This window comes from Lissotriton helveticus, chromosome 1_1, assembly GCF_964261635.1.
Source record: "Lissotriton helveticus chromosome 1_1, aLisHel1.1, whole genome shotgun sequence".
NCBI classification, from domain to species: domain Eukaryota; kingdom Metazoa; phylum Chordata; class Amphibia; order Caudata; family Salamandridae; genus Lissotriton; species Lissotriton helveticus.
This window is the reverse complement of record NC_136057.1, coordinates 1,291,350,186-1,291,373,833: the sequence shown is the minus strand read 5'-3', so window position 1 is coordinate 1,291,373,833 and position 23,648 is coordinate 1,291,350,186. Positions and strand designations below refer to the sequence as shown.

At 44.4% G+C, this 23,648-nt stretch overlaps 1 protein-coding gene across 1 annotated transcript in view; it reads right to left on the bottom strand.

The window, feature by feature from the left end:
• Positions 1-23,648, bottom strand: part of LOC144822924 (hyaluronidase-5-like) — a 426,042-nt gene that overhangs the window by 115,221 nt on the left and 287,173 nt on the right. The gene's annotated exons all lie outside the window — the stretch shown is intronic.

Sequence of the window (23,648 nt, the reverse complement as noted above, 5' to 3'; positions counted from 1 at the left end):
AAGACATAGGATATAATATGTTGTACTGTATACACACAATTAGATGGGAACGTGCTGTGTGTGTCAGCGATTGAAAGAGACTGCACTCAGAGTTGCTGTGCGCATCAGCGAAAAGATTGCAGAGTAGACACGCAATACTTGTACTAAAGTGTTGTGCGATTGTACTGTAGGCACGCAATTTAAAATCCAGCTAAACGCGTCAGCAGAGTTGCTGTGCGCATCAGCGAGTGAACTGTAAACTAGACACGCAGTTTTAAAATCAAGATGTGCGTATCAGCGAAAAGATTGCAGGGTAGACGACCAAATACTTGTACAAAAGTGCTCTGCGTGTCAGCGAAAGAACGTAAAAGTCTGCACTGGGCACTGCTGTGCGAGTCTGCAAGAAAGCATGGAGCTGCTGTGCGCATCAGTGAGTAAACTGTAAAGTAGGCACGCAATTTAAAATCCAACTGTGCGCGTCAGCGCCGCGGAGTTGCTGTGTGCATCAGCGAGTGAACTGTAACTTATACACACAATTTTAAAATCAAGCTGTGCGTATCAGCGAAAGGATTGCAGGGTAGACATGCAAATACTTGCACAAATGTGCTGTGCGTGCCAGCGAATGAGCATTAAAGTGCACACAGCGTCGCTGTGCGCGTGAGCGATAGAGCATGGAGCTGCTGTGTACATAAAATGGACACAAAGCTGGTGTGCACGTTAGTATTGGCACAAAGCTGTTGTACACGCTGTTGTCCGTCTGTAAAGGCTGCTGGGTGTGTCAGCCAAGGAGAATGAAGCTGGTTTGCGCGTCAAGGTTTCTAGGTGCGCAATCAAAGAGCAACGTCGGGTCAATGCGTTGCACGTTGCGTTCCAATGACGAATTTCTGGAATGCCACAGTTATATGGAGAAGTCCTAAAGTTCACAGAGGAAAGCACAGTGCCAGCACGAGGACGGGCAGTCACGAGCAGGTAGTTAAAGAAATAACATGGAACCACCCGGACAGCGGTAAAGTTAACAAGTGAAAGCGGGATGTAAGTAGGGGGGAGGAGAAGTCTGGGCAGGCAGGATGACTCAGGGGAGGGGGCGGAGCGGGGCAGAGCGGCATGTGGGTGTGAAGAAGCCGGGCCTTTGAAGTGAAGCTAAGCTTCACTTCAAAGGTGTCGGAGGAATGCGGGCGGCTGTGCACGCGCTTTTAAGCTCAATGCACATGCGCATTGAGCTTAAAAGTCACGGGCACTGCAAGGAATCGCCACGATTCCTTGCAAGTTGGATAAAGAGTGGATAAGCCCCCATAGTCTCGCAAGCTCGATGCGCATGCGCATCGACAGGCGAGACCTAAAAACCACTCCCTTCAGTGGCACAGCCTTTACCATTTGTATTTATTTATTTATTTATGCAATTTTTTATAGCACAGACATGGCCTGAAGGCATAAGAGCACTTTATAACAGTAGCATGATACAAGGGTACAGCTAGTTAGAGTAATAATATTTACATTCAGACATATTACATCAGTAACTACGACCAGGACAAAAGAAGTCGTCGGACAGGGATGTACATGGTTCAAGCATTGGTTAAGATGGTGGGGACATACAATGAAGGTAGTTTGGCTCCACTGGATACAGTACTTAGATATGGTCAAGGGTGATTAACCCTGGTGTCTGTCAAATAGGAGGAACTTGAGGTCCTTTTTGAAGGTGACTAAGCAGGTTGTTAGTCGATTGCAGGGAGGTAAGGAGTTTCAGATTCTTGTAGCACTACCAGAGAATGACTGGCTCATGTACCATTCTCAACTGAAGGGGGGTTCCAGGAGTAAGGATTGGGCATTTCTGGAACCCTTATTTGCTCCTGGGATTAGAGGGTGAAGAGGAGTGCAGAGATCTCTGGTTAATGCAGGCTGTTTTGAATTGGGCTGGAGTTTCAATGGGAAGCTATTGGAGGGTAGCAGAACAGGGAAAATGTGGTCACATTGCTGGAGACCCAGTACGAAGCGCGCTGCTACTTTTAGAGTTGCTCTCAGTGGGCTTGGATGAACTCTGGGAATGCCTGATATAAGGGTGATTCAGTGGTCTAGTCTGGAGAGGATGAGAGACTACACCAATGTTGTGAGGTCTTGTTACAGGATCAGTTGTCTGATGCCCCATAGCTGCCTGATTTGGTGTCATGTGCTTTTGGTCATGATTGAGATGTGGTTTTGGAGATTTAGATGATTGTCAAGGGTGGTACCAAGGGACCTAGCACTCTGGACAATGTCAGGGCATCCATCCAGTATGAGAAAGTTGGCAATCCATTCCTGAACTGGAGTTTTGCTTTCAGGAGCTAAGATCAACATCTTGTTTTTTTTTAGGTGGGTTAGGTTGTAGGTGCTGGTTAGACATCTAGTACCTAATCTTTAGGAGCATGATTGAAAGGAGGGGAAGGTCTTCGGGGAAGTAATTTTCATGTATATTCGAGTGTCGTCAGCATAAGGGTGGAAAAGAATGCCAGGGTTTCTGAGAATCACACATAGTGGTTCCTGGTACAGTTAAAGAGGGTTGGGGAGAGGCTCAAGCATTGAAGGACACCTAATGTACATTGACTGGTCTTGAGAACATGTTGCCCAATTTCACAATTTAGGAGCGGTTGGTTAGGTAAGAGGAGAACCAATTGAGGACTGTGCCTCCATAGCCCATGCATTGTTCAAGAGTGCGAAGGAGGTCCAAAAGGTTCATAGTGTCAAATGCAGTAGACCGGTCCAGGATTACCAAGAGACAGGAGATCCCAGAGTCAAGACTTCTAAGGGAGTTGGTGACTATTTCTAGGATTACACTACTGTGTCCCTGATAGAAACCAGATTGGAGAGAGTCTATGTTGTTTGTTTGAATGTGTGAAGTGATCTGGGAAGAAATGCAATATTCATTCACTTTGGCTAAAAATGGAAGTGTGGAGACTGGGCAGTAGTTGTTCATGCTCTCAGAGTCAAGAGGTTGTTTTGTCAAGAGAGGAGGGACTTGACCCACTTTTAGCCTTTCTGGAAATTGGCCCTGTTGAAGAGAGAAGTTGACCATGTTGGTCCATTGGGGGAGTAGGTGTGTGGCAGGAGATTTGCTGATAGACCCAGGAATGGTGTCCTGAAGGGGGTTCGATGGTTTAACTTTTCAGATTGTTCCCTGTAGGGCTCATTCGGAAATGGGGGAGAAAGAAGACCATGACTCCATTGCCTAGCAATTTAGAGTCTCATTTTCTACAGGTTCATTGGTGTGTAATGAGGTATGGATGTCTCTGACTTTTCAGTCAAAGAAACCCACAAATTTGATGCAGTGGGTCACTGATGGCTCAAGAGCTGAAGTTGTGGAGGGGTTTGTTGCTTGTGCTAGAACCTCGAATGGGTGCTTTGGCCTGTTCTTTGCAGAATTCACTGAAGTGAGAGGATTTGGCTCTAAAGATTCAGTCATAATCAGGTGAGAGGGAGCTAATCTCCATTCTTTGTTGCTCTTTCTGCTAAGCTTTCTTTCTTCATAGAGTTCTTTTGAGAACCAGGAGTTGGAGGGATTTGGTCTAGATAGTGGTGCAAATTTGTCGATCAGGGATTCTATGCAGGAGTTGTATTTGTCAGTGGCCTCATTAATATTACAGTGGGATGTCATCGAGATTAGGGAAGGAAAGGGCATGGTGGCCATGGCTTCAATGTCGAGGTTGGATGTGTCCCTGTACCATATTTTCTCTTTCTTGGGTTGCCTGGCAGTTTTCGTATAAGAGCCAGAGATGGAGAATGGGATCTGCATGTGATCAGACCAGTCGACTGGAATGTGATCATATGACTGTTGATTGGATGAATTGGAGATTATCAAGGATGGCACCTTTGAGGTATGTGGATTTAAGGCAGTGTTGTCAGAGATCGATGTCTTTGAGAAAGGCTGTAAAGGTGTCCACCAGGCTGTTACATCCAATTCCCCAGTGAATGTTGAAGTCTCCAAGGAAGATCCTGTTGTTTGAGCCTATCAATTGAGAGGTGAAGAGATCCATACATTCCTCGATAAAGGAATTGTTATTATCTAATGAATGGTAAATCACATTCAGTCTGATGATGTTGGAGGTGGTGGATGTGGGTATTTCCAATGACATACATTCCAAAAGATTGAAACTGAGGCATTTGGAGGATCCTGTATCTCAACGCGTTTCCATGAATTAGGGTGAGACCGCAGACTCATCTGTGTTCCTGGTCTCTGTGTAAGATGAAGTATTTGGAAGCAAGTAGAAGGTCTTAAGTGGGATTAGATGAGTCTTTGAGCCAAGTTTGGGTGAGGTCAGCATATCAAGGTTATGGTCCAGGATCGAGGTAAATGTCTCTGGACAGTGTTAGACTGCAGATTGACAATTGTGTAGCATGCAGTTCAGGGAATAGCTGTTGACTTTCTGGCTAGACTGTTCGGGGAGGTTGGGATTTGTATCAAGTTAAGGGGGGGTGAACGTACACCAGGATGGTATGTGTTAGATTGCCTGCAGTATGAGATAATGGTAGAGATCAGGTCACCCACTGCGGTAATAGAGGATGGGGGATGGAACTTGAAGCTGCATAACTCTCTGGGAGATAGAATAGTTCTGAGATGTCTATAGGACATTGTGTCTGTTTGGGTCTGGGTAGCCAAATGTCTTATGGTATGTAGAATGGTGTGGGGTGAGGGACAGAGGGGGTGAAGGAGGGAGCAGCAATGAAGAATAGGGAGATACCTAGATGGGAAAGAGTCGATGAAAGTATGTCGATTCTTCGAAAGAGGTGCGAGAATGAGGAAAGGAGCTTGTTGAGCAGAGGTCAGTTATGTTCATCAGTTATGATTGGGAGAGATGTGGGTTGTTAGAATCTGGTATTAGGATAAGTTATGGCAGTGAACGATGAGGGAGGGGAGGGGAGACTTTGTGGTCAACTGTGGGGCAGAGAAAGGGGGGTGACCAGAAGGGGAGATACTGGTGTGTTGGAGTTTGGAGATGGGTGGTACGGAGATTGTCTGAGGGAGGTGTGTTCATGGTTTAGTGTTGGCAGTGAGCAATGGGTTGAGGGGAGCATATCGGACTGCAGGAGAGTGTGGGAAGAGAGGATTTGTCTGGGTGCACCATAAGGGGAAGGGTGTGGGTGAGGGGTGTTAGAGATGACTGGACAGGGGGAGCGCGGAAGATCATTGGAGGGCTTATGGAGGGATAAATAAGGTCAACTGTGGCCAGGATTGTGTTGTTGGCTTGAAACATGATTTCCGTTATTGTAGTTGAAAATAGCAAGGTTGCCCGTGAAGCTGAAGGGAGAAGAGCATTTCAGTTTTTGACCAAAGGGTTGAGAGAGAAAGGAGGATGGAAGGATGGGAGAAAATTACACAGGGACCTTATTCATAGGTCAGTGTTTTTAGTGAAGAGAAGGAGGTTCGTTTTGAGGGGGCCTTTGCTTTGGCAAATGTATTGGTCTACAAAGAGGGGTTCTAGGTGGTCTCTCAGGGTCCTATATTTCAGTTTTTTCTTTGTGTATTTGGAAAGAATAGGGGGGCATTTGATCTTGAAAGCATTGGTGGCAGATGTGGACAGGCGTGATAGTGGGGAGCTGGTACCCAAGGTCCTCTCGACCATGTTAGGTGGTGGTACAAGATGGAATGTAAAAGGAACGATTTAGAAAATGAATGCTAAGGTTTTGGTGTGCTCACTGGGATCGTACCTTGATTGCACCTCTTGTTGGTCCAAGATGGAACAAGTAATCGGTAGGGCAAGCGGAGGTTAGCTGTCTCTCCCAGCCTTCCCAGGAAGGATCCTGCCATGCTCAATTTATAGCTATGCTCCCATGTTTTGGCCAAAAGACGGCAGAGGCAGGCAGGGAGAGATTGCGGTTGGGAGTTGGGTTACCCCTTGAAAAGTTTAGCAGGATTTAGGCTGCCTCAGCAGTAACTGAACCTCCGTTTCTCCTGCTGTGCTCTCCGTTGTAGGGCGTGGGGGCAAAAAGAGGGAAGGCTGAAGGCTCTCCTCCAGGCCTCCCCAAGAAGGTTCACGCAACTATTTTCTCCCAAGAACAGCCGAGGCAGGCAGGGAGAGACTGCCATCGGGGGATGGGCGTCCCTTAGTAGGTTCAGTAGAATTTGGTCTTCTGCTGCACTAACTGAAGCCCTGTGCCCTCTCCCCCAGATGAACGCCCCGTGGTGTTGCTTATCCAGCCCCAGGAGTCATGGGAGCAATGCCAGTACCCTTACATTAGTCTTGTGGTGATAGTGAAGGGGTAGCATAGAAAGGGCACATCAGCATTCCAGTTCACTTCCCCCAGGGCCCATGATCCACTGTCAGTGGCAATGAAGGAGCCGTCTCAGGAGTCCCATGGTCATCAGATGCAAGGTCCGAGAATGACGCGGGATAAAAGCTCTATTTACCATCCATTTAGCATGGACATCTAAGAGAGCAGGGCACACTAAATGCAATGGTATGGTTGTAGGGCGTGGGGGCAAAAACAGGGAAGGCTCTCCTCCAGGCTTCCCCAAGAAGGCTCACGCAACTATTTTCTCCCAAGGGCAGCCGAGGCAGGTAAGGAGAGAGTGCCATCAGGGGATGGGCGTCCCTTAGTAGGTTCAGTTGGATTTGGTCTTCTGCTGCACTAACTGAAGCCCTTGTGCCCTCTCCCCCAGCTGAACTCCCCGTGGTATTGCTCATCCAGCCCCAGGAGTCATGGGAGCAGTGCCAGTACCCTTACATTAGTCTTGTGGGGATAGTGAAGGGGTAGCATAGAAAGGGCACATCAGCAGTCCAGTTCACTTCCCCCAGGGCCCATGATCCGCTGTCAGTGGCAATGAAGGAGCTGTCTCAGGAGTCCCATGGTCATCAGATGCAAGGTCCGAGGATGACGCGGGATAAAAGCTCTATTTACCATCCATTTAGCATGGACATGTGAGATCAGGGCACACTAAATGCAATGGCATGAGGCCCCTACTATGCAACTGAAGCCAGCTGGGACAGTGACATCTGTTTCTTTTGAGGTTGGGATGATGGAGGCTCCTGAGGCTTAGCAGCTTTGTGCTCACAATGTATTCATGTATGCCATCTTGGGCCCAGGCAAACCGAGATTTGGTCAGGAGCATTGTCACATTATTTGTGTTGTAGATTGCCTGGCCCCTTCTTATTTCGGTGATCCCTTAACAATGGTGCCGCTGGAAGACTTGTCCCACACGGTTTAAATCTTCTGAGGTGCTGGGAGTTGAATGCCATTGAGGCCGTGTTCCATTGGCTCCGTCGCATACCTCCACTGCAGAGTCCGGTGCCAGCAACTCAAACAATACTTGGTCCTAACAAAGGTTCAAGTTAACAATATCAAATTTACAAACATTGATTAACAATGAATTTGTTAAGAAAAAAAGAAAAAAGAAAGGGAAGAAAAAGGAGGAAAAAGGAATAAAAATAATCCTGCTTAAGAAATATTAGGAAAGTATACAAATTTTATTCAATATATAATTAAAAAACAATTAAAGACAATGCGCTCAGAAACATACACTGGTAAACGAAAAAATTGATATACATTACAAACCAGACAAGTGGCAGACAGAAGGAATTACATAGCAAGGGAGGTTCAAGTCAAAACTGAAACAACAACAAGCAAGACGATGTGTCCTTCTTTAGTTATGGCCACATATGTGTCAATCGCTTTTTGACCTTTGTATAATTACATGGTCCTCATCAGGACAAAGACTTTTGTTCAACTGAGCATCGAAAAAATCTATTCAAAGGGGATACTGCAACCCCTGATGATTTCACAGATTTAGATGGTATACCGCAATCATACAGAACGACCAAAAAATTCAAAATACAAGATGCATAGTTGTGACATACACAACTTGTGTTATTAAATTGCATCACACCAATAGCTAAAAAAGTTAGAATTTTCAATACAAAGTTGTGGCGCACATAGCTTATGTTGCAAAAAGGATCTCCCCAATGGCTGCATATATTATTTTAGCAAAATTAGCCAAGGGTTCGGAGAGAAGATCTTCTGTGTGCTTCAATCAAACGTCAGGGCGAAACGTCCCTTACGCGGCGTTAAAGTCTGGAAGTCTGAGGATGGCGTAAGATAAAAGCTCTATTTACCATCTATTTACCATCCATTTAGCATGGACATCTAAGAGAGGGCATTTTGAGGCCAGGCGCATAGTGGACGGCCTATATGCCAGATTCAGCCCAGGGCACACTAAATGCATTGGCATGAGGCACCTACCTTGCAACCGAAGCCAGCTGGGACAGTGATTTCTGTTTCTTTTGAGGTTGGGACACTGGAGGCTCCTTGGCGTAGCAGCTTTGTGCTCACAATGTATTCGTGTCTGCCATCTTGGGCCCAGGCAAACCGAGATTTGGTCAAGTGCTTTACCACATTAAAGGTGTTGTAGACTCCTGGCCCCTTCGAATTTTGGTGATCCCTTAACAATGGTGCAGCTGGAAGACTTGTTCCACATGGCCTAAATCTTCTGAGGTGCTGGTAGTTGAATGCCATTGAGGCCGTGTTCCATTAGCTCCGTCGCATACCGCCACTGCAGAGTCCGGTGCCAGCAACTCAAACAAGGCAGCCCCAGTAAAGGAAGGTACAAGTCGAAGGGGGCCGTGCAGATCAAAGCTGGCCGCATCAGGTTTATGGGTCGGCCGGCCAGCCTAGGGGCAACTCAGTCTACCTAGGGCACCTGTGGCTGCAAATTCAGCAAGCGCCTTAACGTGGCATGACGGCCGGCAGTGCCAGACCTCCTGCAGGTCAAGGGAGTCCAGAGCCTCGCCAGTCTCTCGAGCGGGTCTTCCAGGCTCGTAGAGTCAGCACTAGAAGGCAGGCCATGGGTGTCACAACGCTGTTGCAATCTTGAACAAAAAGCCAACATGAACCCCAACCCGAGCGTAGCAGCTATTGGGACAACATTCCAGAACAAAAACTTGTTCTTTGACCATTATAGAGCAGATAAACAACATCATGATGGTACCACTAGAATTGAAAGACCCTAACATAAAACCCAATATAACTGTGTTTCCTTATTCATTGGGAGCTATAGCTAAACCAAAGTGACATGCAGCCGTTCAGTGCATTCTAGGTTGGACGGCTAAGAACGGATTGATAAGGAGACAGGTAGAAAGACTATAATAGAAAGGAATAGAACCAAAAGGGTGTTAGCAAAGGGGCATTTCTGGAGCACAAACACAAGAGTCATCTCTGATGTTACTTGACTGGATTGTAAACATGTCAGTAGTGATTTTAAATGCATTACAGACTGAGAGGACTAAGAGGCCTGCAAGCTAATCAGGGGCATATTTACTAGGACAGCGATAAATAAACGCAAAGCGCGCTTAGCGCTTGTTTATTTATCGCCGTCTATCGGTGGAATTTATCGCCCTGGTAATGTGTTATTAGGGTTACTCTAGGCCGATATTCCAGGGAAATGGGCCAACATCGCTGGAAAACCAGCAATGTTGCACCCAAAACGGAGATAGCCTTGGTGATACGACCTTGTGGTCGTATCAACATAATCCACCTCCCATGTTAGCTATGCCTTAGTCAGGAATTTAACAGACGTTAAATTACTGTGTTAAGGCATAGTTAACGGGATTTAACATGTCTCTACCCCTCGTTGTTGATATCACGAAGCTGGAGTAGCAATGTTTTCCCATGCTGTTTTGTCAGGCAAGCCTACTTTGCATCAAATGGAAAGCGAGGCGTGAACAAAACGGGAGCTGAATCAAGGAAACAGGCGCTAGTGTGTCCTTGCAAATAATGTAATAAAATTATCTACGCTTTTCGCCCGAGAACGAACGCTAAAGTGGTGATAATTATATCTTCAGCCCTTGATGATATGCCCCAGTTACTTTCTTCTCTTAATCTTTTCCCTCACAGTGATTTCAAAAGACCCTGCCACTTATAGAGTTTCTGGTCTGCTGCATAGAGATTACAAGACTTCATGGTGACCTCATGCTGCAAATCAAGTACTTCCTTGATTGTTTGGGCAGTTCATAACTTCTCACCTCCAGGGTGTGATACATTGAAGTGTATTTAGATATGGGGAATATGCTCTTGTCTTTAGAGGAGGAGGTACATAAGGCAAAAACTAAAGGGATAAGGCAAAAGATGTTGGTTGTGGCCCAGTGCTAGGATCAGTTTTAAGAACTAAAGAAGGCCCCTCCCTGTGCAATACAGACACCATCCCACAACCATGAACCTATTACCCAATTCAATTACGGTCCAATTTATTCTAATAAATAAATACATCCCAAAACTCACCAAACCCCAATGTCGTCTTTTTCAAACAGCAATGGCCACAGCAAAAATATGTATTCTATGCCATTGGAAATCTCCATCTCCTCCTTCGCAAGAAGAATGGTTGACAACTACGTTCCAAACAGCATCACATGAGAGAATCATTTATAATCTTCAAAATCAAACTGACATATTTCTTCATGTTTGGTCACCTTTCCTGAATCTGAATAGTGGCATGGATATTGATGACAACACTCCAGGAGTGGATTCTAATGCCCCTTGATCTGACATTTGACAATATACTTTCTTTCTTCCTCCCGCCCCTCCCTCCTCCCCCCCCTGGTTCTCATGCTTTCCTATTTTTATACTTACTTATAGTTTTGTTGTATTATTATTTTATTATTCTATTATCTTATTATTATCTCTTTTCTCATTTTCTTCTATTCTTTTATTCTTACTATTTCTTATTGACATCTCATTTCTCAATTCTCTTCATATAACTTCTATTGATATGCTCTGTTAGTTCTTATATCAACTATTTTTCTATATTCTATTCAATACTCCTTTCTCGATTTATTTTACAAGTTTCGATTTTACAAATGAATTACTCCTCGAGGGCTAAGGAGATTTGTCATGTTACTATTTTCTATATTTGTAGCTATATATAATGTTTAATCTTTATACTCAATTTATATATCTATTGAGTTAACCTATAATTGATTCTTTAAGACTTTTATATTTCTTATATATGCTGCTTGCATTATTTAAATAATTAACGTTTCTCACACCATATTTATTCAACTGTATACCTTACTATTTATCTTTATAGTTGTAAGTGTTATTTATTGGTGCATAGTAGTTATCATAAATGGATTTTCTTTTCCTTTTCCATATATTTTGTATATTTATTATTAACTTTATTGTACTTATGATGAGATTCTCAAAATGTCAATAAAAAAATTATAACACAAAAATAAATAAATACATCATGAAATGCTAAATTACATCAATGTTGACATGAATCATTAAATTTGAAGAACAATATTCTTCAAAGAACTGATGAGTACCACGATCCCCAAGGTTATATGTGATATCATAAGCAAAATGAGGGTGGTGCAAGATATACACTTGTTTGTGTGGTTTTATATATATGATTTTAACCCTCGCTACATATATTGTATATACTGTATTTGCAGTGCCTTACTAGCAACCTGCAGTTATCTGAGTCCCGCAACACCCCCCTCACTTTTGCCGGATTTTGGCACCTAGGAGTAAGTTTCAGCTTTTGACATACTCAGAACTATATGTCTTAATGTTGGTGGTTTTAAATCACACCTACAGAGATCACTAGACACCACCCATACCTGAAGCTACATTATAGCTCCCTCCAATCCCCAATATGGGAGCACTACCACTGATCACTTTGAACCTTTTACTATCACGCACACGCCCAGCGCACCGCCTATCACTCCTTCATCTTGCCATGCGATAGATCTAGGACCTCTGGGTGACTTTCATTCAGACAGCACTCCACTGATCTCTGGCAATAACCTACTCAGGCTGACTCACTCTCACTTACTCCGAGCCATCTGCACCACAGCTCACCGTAGGGCAGTCATTTATTTACGCACACATACCTCCTGGAAGGTTGTCTGGACTTCGCCTATTCCTCAGCAGGACACTAGGTGGCACCAGCACATCACTGTAGGGCCTCTTCATACACACCGTGGACATGATTTAACACAAGGAGGTCTCTTCGCCTTACTATTGAATTTGCCTATACCTGTGCTACTTTTGTACCATGTGTATTGTATTCATTTTGTGTCTTCTTAATAATATTTTAACCTAATTATGCTACTACATAGTTGAGCTTTTGCGACGCTACAATAATACAAGTCTGTCAACCATGTTAGTCACTCCGTTGCTTTACGGTCGCTACATATGTCTGATCTCATGAATGACTGGTCGCGTTTACAGCACTCATGTCAGCCACGACAGTAGTGCCTTATTGTTAATGAAAATGTAAAAGTAATTTGCCAAACCTAGAAATACATGTATCTACATATAGCCTGTCATTTACTGCAGCACGTTAAGTGAACAAGACCGCAGGCTTGCGGTTGAAACGCGTCTTCTTGCCATGCTTGTTAAATAAAGTATTCATTGATACTCAGCAGACTTTTAACCCCTTCACTGCTAGGCCTTTTCCCCCAATGTGCTAAGCCTTTTTTTGCCTATTTGGGGTAGTTCACACTTAGGGCCCAGTAATTTTTTGACCACATTATGGGCTAGATGACGGTAATTTATATTTACAGATTCAAAAATACCGAATTTTACAGATTCGGTATTTTCGAATCAGTAAATGCAACACGGTAAAAGGCTTAGGCGGTGGCAGAGTCTTCCCTTTCCGCTTGAGGAACCAGCTAGCGCTGCTGCAACGCAAAGACTGCATAAATCGGTAGAATTATTGTGCTAATTTTAAACAGGATATATTTTTAAATCGTAATTACTTCTGCAATATTGTAATTTTATTTACTTACATGCACTGATATTCCCAAGGAGTCTGGGCTCAATTGCCAGCCTGCACGCCTCGTTCCGACTCGGTGATTAGCACCGTTGACCAGAGGGCGGACAGGCAAGAGCCAGACACACTTCCGGTTTTCGAGCGGTTAGCGCTCTAGCTTCCACAAGTGCGAGGGACATATAGCCCTCCCCCTATTCAGAGCGCGCAGCGGTCGCACGCAGGGGATCACCTAAGAGGAGCCAAAGAGTAGCCCGTCTGCGACCTTCCGTGCCAGGACGGGGCCAGGGGCCATGGGCTCTGCTCCTCGAGGATCCTCTACAATTACAAGGGCGCCTAGACTAAGGTACTCCAGTAATGTTTTAAAACACTTATGTCCTGCCCCTCTTAAAGGATGTAATAGAGACTCTTGGCCATGCCCAGAGGGCCCGTTTTCCAGTATAAATTGTCAGTTTCAGGCATCCTATATCGTCCCAACTGATAGGGTTAAGCCATCAAAACCTCTGCTAGAATGTGGCTTGAAGAGTTTTTTATTGAATGTGCGTTCTTTGCCCAAGCATCATTTGGAATTGTGGGACCTTGTGTTTTCCTTACAGCCTGATATATGCTTCCTAACTGAGTCCTGGATGAAACCCCATACTGTTCCCGCAATAAAATTGGGGGTTCCCTTAGGCTATACATTTTTACATTTTGACCGGCCAAATAAAATCGGGGTGGATTAGCCATCCTACATAAGGAAGAGTTATAGGTCGTCATACTGGAGCAATCCCTCTGTGTATCTATGGAAATTATGATTTTTAAAATAAGCTCTGATGCTAAAACCTCCTGGAAAGGAGCCCTAGTGTATCGTCCTCCTGGACCCATATCGGGCTTTACCATATCCCTGGTGGAAGCACTAGCACCCTATTTTAAAGCAAAAGAAAATGTTATCCTCTTGGGTGATTTTAATGTTCATGCTGATATCCCTTCACACCCAGAAACCTCAACATTCTTAGCTGATCTTTCCACTTTAGGCCTTGAAATGTATAACAAGGGCCCTACACATAAAAGAGGTCACACTTTGGACATATTCTTCTCCAACTGCCCCGATATACGATGCTATCCTGCTACCCAAATAAGCTGGTCTGACCACTATTTAGTGGAATTTTCCTTATTGGGTGTCTCTAAACCCTCCCATGAGCCACCGCTCCCACCCATCTGGAGACGACAGTGGCATAAATTAACAGTAGAAGAGTTGGAGAGGGTATGGAAGAAACCAATCTTCACTGAGATAGATAACGTGGATCCGGCTCTCTCCAAACTTATTGACTCCTTCACAATGGCAGTAGATACTTTAGCACCGCTAAACCTGCATAAACAGCATCCCACCTCAAAGCAAGAAATATGGTACACCGAAGCACTTAGAGTAGAGAAGCAGGGATGTAGAAAGATAGAGAAGAAGTGGAGAAAAACCCAAACAGAGGAGAATAAAAGAGCACATCAAGACGCTCAATCGAATTATTATAAAAATATAAGGCTGGCTAGACAACAACTTGATGAAGCAAGCAATTCCTCTAAAGAGCTTTCCAAGATACTACGGACCTTTGTAAAACCGATGGCCTGTGAAAGTTCGGATGATTCCTCACAGCCCCTCTGTGACGACATCTCCCTGTTTTTTGAGAACAAAATAAACACGATCTATGATAAAATCATGATAGCCTCCAGCAACATGAACAGCTCTCTTAGTCCACCTAAATCACCCATACTTGGGGACCATTCACTTACCACCTTTCCATCTATTAACGATACTGATTTCTTCAATCTTATCACTCACATAAAATCTGGGTCCCCGGATAATTTTTTGCCTGCCAAAATGATAGCCCCCTTGAGCACTCTGATTGGACCTGAGGTCACATTTGTATTAAATCTTTCACTCAAGGAAGGGCAGGTACCTACGGAATGGAAGAGAGCGGTGGTGAACCCTATTCGTAAGAACACGGCATACCCATGGACGGATCTCTCCAACCTCCGGCCCATCTCCCTTCGGCCATACTTTAGCAAGATGGCCGAGAAGCATGTGAACACCTGTCTGTCAAAATACATCGAGACAGCGGGAGGTCTGGACCCCTCGCAATCGGGGTTCAGACCCAATCACAGCACCGAATCTGCCCTCCTCTCAGTGACCGATACGATCAGGATGACACTAGATGGAGGGGGCTCAATGATTCTGGTGCTGTTAGATTTGTCCGCGGCCTTCGACACGGTGTCACATGAGATTCTTCTCGGCTGCCTGCGGGAGGTGGGCATAGGGGGTGTGGTGCTGTCATGGGTAGAGAGTTTTCTCACAGGCCGCTCACAAAGTGTCAGATTGGGCTCCCTTCAATCCATCTCTAGGGAGCTCACCAAGGGAGTGCCACAAGGCTCATGTCTAAGCCCTACACTATTTAATGTGTATGTGGCACCCTTGGCTGGCATTGTGAGAGAGTATGGGTTCACCCCAGTGTCCTACGCTGAATGCACCCAGCTCCTGTTCCCTTTCCAGTTCCTTACTTCAGCAATAACGAAATCTTTTGCGGATGGTATGAGGGTGGTTTCCAACTGGATGGCTGTAAACTGCCTTCAATGCAATGTAGGCAAAACAGAGGTGATGTTATTCGGAGAGGCCCCGCTTCTGTGGTCCCCCGAATGGTGGCCTCTAGATCTCGGGCCAGTGCCAAGTCCAAAACAGACCGTTAAAAACCTCGGAGTACGTCTGGATCAGGCACTGGTGCTTAAAGAACATGCCAATCAAGTTGCTGGTCTATGCTTCCACATCATCGGACTTCTGCGACGTGTTTTTCCACTTCTGCCAGACTATCACCGCAAGACTCTGGTCCAGACGTTGGTGATCAGTAGACTGGACTACTGCAATGGCCTGTTCATCTCGGCCAATGAGGAACAACTTAATCATTTGCAAGTAGTCCAGAACACCGCAGCAAGACTGGTACTCAATGCCTTGCCTAGAACCCCCTCCCGCCCGCTTTTGGACAGCCTTCACTGGCTGCCTGTTCGGCAGCGGGTTAAATACAAAATCTGATGTACCATACACAAATGCCTCTTTGGCACAGGCCCTAAATACCTACTAGACAAGTTCATCCCTTACAATCCTGGATGTTCCCTGCGTTCAAGCAACCAGCAATTGCTTCAGGTCCCCAGGATTAAGAGGGTAAGACAGGGAGGGCGTGCCCTCTCCTACAAAGGTCCCATTCTTTGGAACTCACTTCCACTTGCCCTAAAGACCAACTTAAATTTTCAATCCTTTAGGAAGATCCTTAAAACACATCTATACTCGACACCATAGTTCGCTGGTAGTTTTACTATTCAGTCATCAGTTTGGCATCTGCACCTATGCGCAAGCGCGAGATACCCCTATGGGGGTCGATTCCTGCGCTATATAAGAAAATAAATAAAATAAATAAATAAATGTAGGTAATTATTCTGTAAAAAATACTGAATCAGTAAGATTCGGTAATTACCGAATCGGCAATACCGATTCGGTATTTGCCATTCATTCCTATGGGCCTGGAGACCCATAGCAATGAATGTCAATTACCGAATCGGTAATTACCGATTCAGTAAATACTGAAAAATTGAAGGGTGGCAGGGTGTCACTTTGACACCCTGTTGCACCCCTGATTAGTGCTGGTGTGCACATGTGGCATACATACATGCCCTAAGGGCATGTATGTCTGTCACATGGCACAGGTGTAAATGCACATTTATGCATTTACATTACATAGGAATTCCTTATTTACCATCAACTAATAGTTGGTGGTAAATAACGAATCCTTTGAGCCCAAAAGCACTGTTTGAAGTGCTTCCTACATTTTATTTACCGATTCAGTAAATACCGAATCGGTAAATGATGATTCGGTAAATACCATATCGGTAAATACCGATTCGTTATTTACCGAATCGGTAAATGTGCCCCCTACATAGGATAAGGCTTTTACCGGTCGGTAATGGCCGATTTCGGCCGTTACCGACCGGTAAAAGCCTACCTACATCTGGCCCAAGGTATCCATGCCAAATTTGTGCCCTTTTTTCCCCAACATCATTGGGATTCTAAAGGTACCCAGGGTTTGTAGACTTCCTTTGAGGGGACCCAGAAATTAGCCAAAATACAGCAAAATGTTTTTTTTTGTTGGAAAAATGCAAAAAAGGGGCTACAGATCAAAGCGTCTTTTTTTTCCCCTGCAAATGGTATCAAAAAGGTGTTCTGGTGCTGAAATCACCATCTTCCCAGCTTTCAGGGACAAGCAGACTTTTGTCAGAAAAGCAACATTTTTCACGCAGTTGTGCCATTTTTCTGGGACATTGTCTATTTTTGCTATTTTTTTGTGCTTTCAACCTCCTTCCAGTTAATGGTAGAAATGGATATAAAAGCAATAATAGATCCAGGAAAGCTATACATTTTGGAAAAGTAAACAAAAATCTGAATGCAGAAATGGGTCATTTGTGTAGATCTTTCAAGGTTTCCTTATAGAAACTAACAGTTAAATATAGGAAAAATTGAAAATTAGTTGAAAAAAACAGTCTTTCGTATCAACATTTTCACATGTAAGTTCTTCTAATTATGACAACTCTTTGAAAGCAATATACTGTTACATCCGCTGGACCTTAATGGTTGTGGGGATATATAGGACTTGTAGGTTCACCAAGAACCCGACGAACCCAGAGCCAAAAACTGAGCAGCAACATGCAATGGTTTTTTATTATGTAGGTATGTAGCAATTATTCTTGAAAAATGTATACAAGGAAAAATCAGTATGAAAGACACCTATGTATTGCTGAAATGGGAACAAAATATAGAGTTTAGAAACAGTAGATATTTGCACATTTTCGAAATTGGGAATATTCATACTAGCATGAGCATTATTAATCATTTTTCAAAATTACTTCTTTTTTACACATTGTCTTTCATTTGGAAGGCAGAAATGTATCGAAAGTCAATAGGTAATAACAGTTGCTTTACAAATCTGAATTACCCTAAGTCTCCCGATAACAATGGTACCTCAATTGTGTGGGTAGGCTTAGTGTCCACATAAGGAAACGGCTTACAACGCAATGTGAACACACCACATTTTCACAATGAAAAATTACCCTGTTTTTGCGAAGTGCATAGCTGTAGTTTTTTAACCCTAGCTCTGCCGGCACCTAGGGAAACCTAGCAAACCTATACATTTTTGAAAAATAGACACCAAGGGTAATTCAGGATGGGGTGACTTGACTGCCTCTCACCAGGTTCTGTTACCCAGAATCCCTTGCAAGCCTAGAAATTTGTAAAAAACAAAAACAAATTTTCCTCACATTTTTGGGGTGGAAAGTTCTGGAACCTGTGTGGAGCCACAAATTTCAACCCACCCCGCATTCCCCAAAGTCTTCCGAGAAAAATGGTACCTCACTTGTGTGGGTAGGCCTAGTGCCAGCGACAGGAAACGGCACAAAACGCAACGTGGACACACCACTATTTCACAGCGAAAACTGATCCTTTTTTGGCAAAGTACCTAGCTGTAGTTTTTTAACCCTAGCTCTGCCGGCACCTAGGGAAACCTAGCAAACCTATACATTTTTTAAAACTATACACCCAGGGGTATCCAGGATGGGGTGACTTGACTGGCTCACACCAGGTTCTGTTACCCAGAATCCCTTGCAAACCTAAACAATTGTCAAAAAAACATCTTTTCCTCACATTTCCTCAAAGTTCTGGAATCTGCATGGATCCACAAATTTCCACCCACCCAGCGTTCCCCAAAGTCTTCGGAGAAAAATGGTACCTCACTTATGTGGGTAGGCCTAGTGGCCGCAAGAAGAAACGCAATGTGAACACACCAAAATTTCACATCGAAAATTGACCCTTTTTTGGCAAAGTACCTAGCTGTAGTTTTTTAACCCTAGCTCTGCCGGCACCTAGGGAAACCTAGCAAACTGTTATAACTTACGTGTTGCCATTACTCTCCCCTAGCTGTCTCTTCCCTACTGCTCACCCAGAAGGAGTGCTGGTGTTTGGAATGATGTATGTGTGTGATGTCACGGAATGCTTGGGCATCTGGTGATGTGTGGAGTGTCAGTTGGTGGATGCAGGCTGAGCAGCAGAGAGGCTGCTCCTGGCGGGGTTTTGCTATCATCTACTTACCTTCTTGGAACTTAACCTGGAACTAAGCTCAAATAAACTTATCCTGTTTTGTATACCTGGCTCAAGGATCTCTGTTCATTACACAAACCAATACATTTTGGAAAACTAGACACCCAGGGGAATCCAGGCTGGGGGGACTTGACTGGCTCACACCAGGTTCTGTTACCCAGAATCCCTTGCAAACCTATAAAATTGTCAAAAAAACAAATTTTCCTTACAATTCTGTGGTGGAAAGTTCTGGAATCGGCATGGATTCACAAATTTCCGCCCACCTCACATTCCCCAAAGTCTTCCGAGAAAAACTGTACCTCACTTGTGTGGGTAGGCCTAGTGCTGGTGACAGGAAATGGTGCAAAACGCAACATGGACAAACTACATTTTCACAGAGAAAAATGATTCTTTTTTTGGCAAAGTGCCTAGCTGTAGTTTTTTAACCCTAGCTCTGCCAGCACCTAGGGAAACCTAGCAAACCTATATGTTTTTGAAAACTAGACATGCAGGGGAATCCGGTATGGGGTGACTTGACTGCCTCTCACCAGGTTCTGTTACCCAGAATTCCTTGCAAACCTAAAAGATAGTTAAAAAAACACATTTCCTCATATTTCTGTGGTAGAAAGTTCTGGAATCTGCGTGGATCCACACATTTCCACACACCCTGCATTACCCAAAGTCTTCCGAGAAAAACTGTACCTCACTTGTGTGGGTAGGCCTAGTGCCCGTGACAGGAAACGGTGCAAAACGCAAAATGGACAAACTACAATTTCACAGTGAAAAATTACTCTTTTTTGGCAAAGTGCCTAGCTGTAGTTTTTTAACACTAGCTCTGCCGGCACCTAGGGACACCTAGAAGCCCTATACATTTTTGAAAACTAGGTAACCAGGGGTATACAGGATGGGGCGACTTGACTGTCTCTCACCAGGTTCTGTTACCATGAATCCCTTGCAAACCAAAGAAACTGTCAAAAAAATAAATTTTCATCATACTTCTGTGGTGGAAAGTTCTGGAATTTACTTGGATCCACAAATGTCCATGCCCCCTGCGTTTCATAAAGTCTTCAGAGAAAAATGGCACCTCACTTATGTGGGTAGGCCTAGTGCCCGTGACAGGAAACAGAGCAAAATGCAATGTTGACGCACCACAATTTCACAGTGAAAAATGACAGTTTTTTGGCAAAGTGCCTAGCTGTAGTTTTTTAACCCTAGCTCTGCCGGCACCTATGGAAACCTAGAAGCCCTGTACATTTTTGAAAACTAGGCAACCAGGGGTATACAGGATGGGGCGACTTGACTGTCTCTCACCAGGTTCTTTTACCCAGAATCCCTTGCAAACCTAAAGAATTGTCACAAAAAAAAATCCTCATATTTTTGTGTGCGGAAAGTTCGGGAATCTGTGTGTATCCACAAATTTCCACTCACCCCGTGTTCCCTAAAGGCTTCTGAGAAAAATGGTACTTCACTTGCATGGGCGGGTCAAGGACTCGTGACAGGCAAGGGCCCAAAACCTATTGAGGCAACATCACAATGACCTATCACAAAACAACCTGGTTTTGCAAGGGGTGTCCCATGAGTTTTTGGTCCTGGGCTCAGCGGCCATCTAAGGAAACCTGCCAAACCCACACATTTCTAAAAACTAGACACCTGGGGGAGTCCAGCGAGGTATGGCTTGTGTGGGTCTCCTAATGTTTTCCTATCCAAAATCCCCTGCAAACCTCAAATTTACCTGAAAAAAAACACTTTTTCCTCAAATTTCTGTGTGGGAAAGATCTGGCATCTACGTTGGTCCACAAATTTCCTCCCACCCAATGTTTCCCCAGGTCTCCCGATAAAAATTATACCTCACTCGCATGGGTGGGTCAAGTACCCGCGACAGGCAAGGGCCCAAAACCTATTGAGGCGACATCAAAATTACCTATCACAAAACAACCTGGTTTTGCAAGGGGTGTCCCATGAAATTTTGGCCTTGGGCTCGGCGACCATCCAGGGAAACCTACCAAACCCACACATTTCTGAAAACTAGACACCTCGGGGGAGTCCAGCGATGTTTTGCTTGCGTGGTACCCCCAACGTTTTCTTATCCAGGATCCCCTGCAAACCTCAAATTTGGCTGAAAAAAAATCAGTTTTTCTATACATTTGTGCATGGGATTACCGTGCCGGCACAAATGTCCTACCACCCAGCGTTCCCCTTGTTCTGCCGAGCAAAATGATACCTCACTTGTGTGGGTGCGCCAAAGGCCTGTGACTAGGAAAAGCCCAAAACTTAGGGATTTAGAGTATAGTGTTGAGAATTCTATGCGCTACATTTTTAAAAAATATATCGTTAGCCAGTACTGCTTTGGACACCCATACAGGTGTTCCAGCCCAGTGATTCCACACAAAAATATGTGGAAATGTTTTTTGCAGCTAAATTTGTGGTTTGCAGGGGATTCTGCGTATGGAAAAGTTGGGGGATCCACGCATACCCCAATGGACTCCCCAGGGTGTCTAGTTTTCAGAAACATGTGGGTTTGGTAGGTTTCCCTAAATGGCGGCAAGCCTGGGGCCAGAAAACCAGGTGCCGAACCCCAAAACCAGGTAGTTTTGTTCTAGTTCATTTTGAAGTCTCCACAATACGATTTGGGCCATTTCCTGTTTCAGCCACTTTGCCTACCCACACAAGTGAGGTACCATTTTTATCGGGAGACCAGAGGAAAACCCTGGGTGGTAGGAAATTTGTGTATCCACGTAGATTCCAGAACTTTCCTACACAGAAATTTGAGAAAAAAGTGATATTTTGAGCTAAGTTTGAGGTTTGCAGGGGATTCTGGGTAATAAAATGGCATGCATGGGTCCCCTAACATTTTCCTACCCAGAATCCCCTGCAAACCTCAAATTTAGCTGAAAAAATACATCTTTTTCTCAAATTTCTGTGTGGGAAAGTTCTGGAATATATGTGGATCCACAAATGTTCTACCACTCAGTGTTCCCCCAAGCCTCCCAATAAAAATGGTACCTTACTTGTGGGTAGGTCAAGTACCCGAGACAGGCAAGGGCCCAAAACGTATTGAGGAGACATCAAAATGACCTATCACAAAACAACCTGGATTTGCAAGGGGGGGGTCACCTGGGTTTTTGGCCACAGGCTCGACAGCCATCTTGGGAAGATTCCAAACACACAAATTTCTGAAAAGTAGACACCGGGGGGAGACCAGCGAGGTATGGCTTGCCCAGAATCTCCTGCAAACCAAATTTAGCTGAAAAAAGCTTTTTTTCTCAAATTTCTGTGTGGTAAAGTTCTGGAATCTCCGTGGATCCACAAATTTCCTTCCACCCAACATCCCGATCTCCCAATAAAAATGATACCTTGCTTGAGTGGGTAGGTAAAGTGGCTGAAACAGGATATGGCCCAAATCCTTATTGTGGAGACTTCAAAATTACCTATAACAAAACTACCTGGTTTTGGGGGGGGCACCTGGTTTTTCGGCCCCGGGCTCGCCGCCATCTAGGGAAACCTACCAAGGCTACACATTTCTGGAAACTAGGCACCCTGGGGAGTTCAATGAGATATGGCTTGCGTGCATCCCCAAACTTTTCCCTACCCAGAATCCCCTGCAAACCTCAACTTTTGCTAAGAAAACACATTTTCCACATATTTATGCATGGAATCACCATGCTGGCACAAATGTCCTACCACCCAGCATTCCCCTTGTTCTCCCGAGTAAAATGATACCATATTTGCATGGGTGTCCAAAGCAGAATTGGGTAAAAACATATTTTTAAACAATTGTAGCGCTTAGAATTCCCAGTGCTATTCTCTAAATCCCTATGTTTTGTGCTCTTCCTAGCCACAAGCCATTGGCCCACCCACACAAGTGAGGTATAATTTTACTCGGGTGAACAAGGGGAACGCTGGGGGGTAGGATCTTTATGCCGGCACGGTGATCTCACCCACAAATGTATGGAAAAAGGGATTTTTTTTCAGTTAAATTTAAGGTGTCATGGACTGTCCTAGACTATGTGGGGAACACAGTCAAGGACTTTGGCAAGGACTAGGAAATGGGTAGAAAAATTACACAGAAGAGAAGTTCAGCATTGCCCAGGATCATACAGGGAGTCAGAGGAGAAAAAGGGATCCAAGTGAGCAAGATGGGTAAGCCTCAGAAAGGAAGGGCACTCACAAGGCAATTTAGCATTCAGAATAACTACACCCAGCACGAATGTGCAAGACATATATATGAAACAACATTAACAATAGAATGGGGGTGTGGAGTAAAGCACTCAGGAGCTCCACACGGTAAGACTGAAGCTCAGTTAGTTCTTCATCCACAATTTCTGTTACAGATACGGATTGCAAATACCCACATGTAGGATATGCATGCAAAGGCAGGGTCTGTGGAGCTTATACCTAAGGTGATGTTGTAAATGCAACTCAAAGACAATACTTACAGTGAACAAGAAACACCACTTAGGTAGTCAGCTGTGCCCTCGGATCCTGGCGATCAAACAGGAACACGCAAGGCAGTAACAGCAAGAGGGTAGAACTAAACACAAGTACAATAGACAAGAAGCTAGCAAGGAGGAGTGCTTAACAGGAAAGGAAGGAAATCACAGGGCACACCTGGCAGAAAGCAGGAACAAACATACAAGGCAACAGAAGCAAGACAGCAGAATAGAAAGACAGCAAACTAGGAACCAGAACCAAGGAATTGGCAAGAAAGGCAGGGACTGGAAAGGGATATACAGAAGGGGAGGCTACAAGGGTATACTAGAATAGTGCAGGTTAAGGAATCAAGAAAACAAAGTA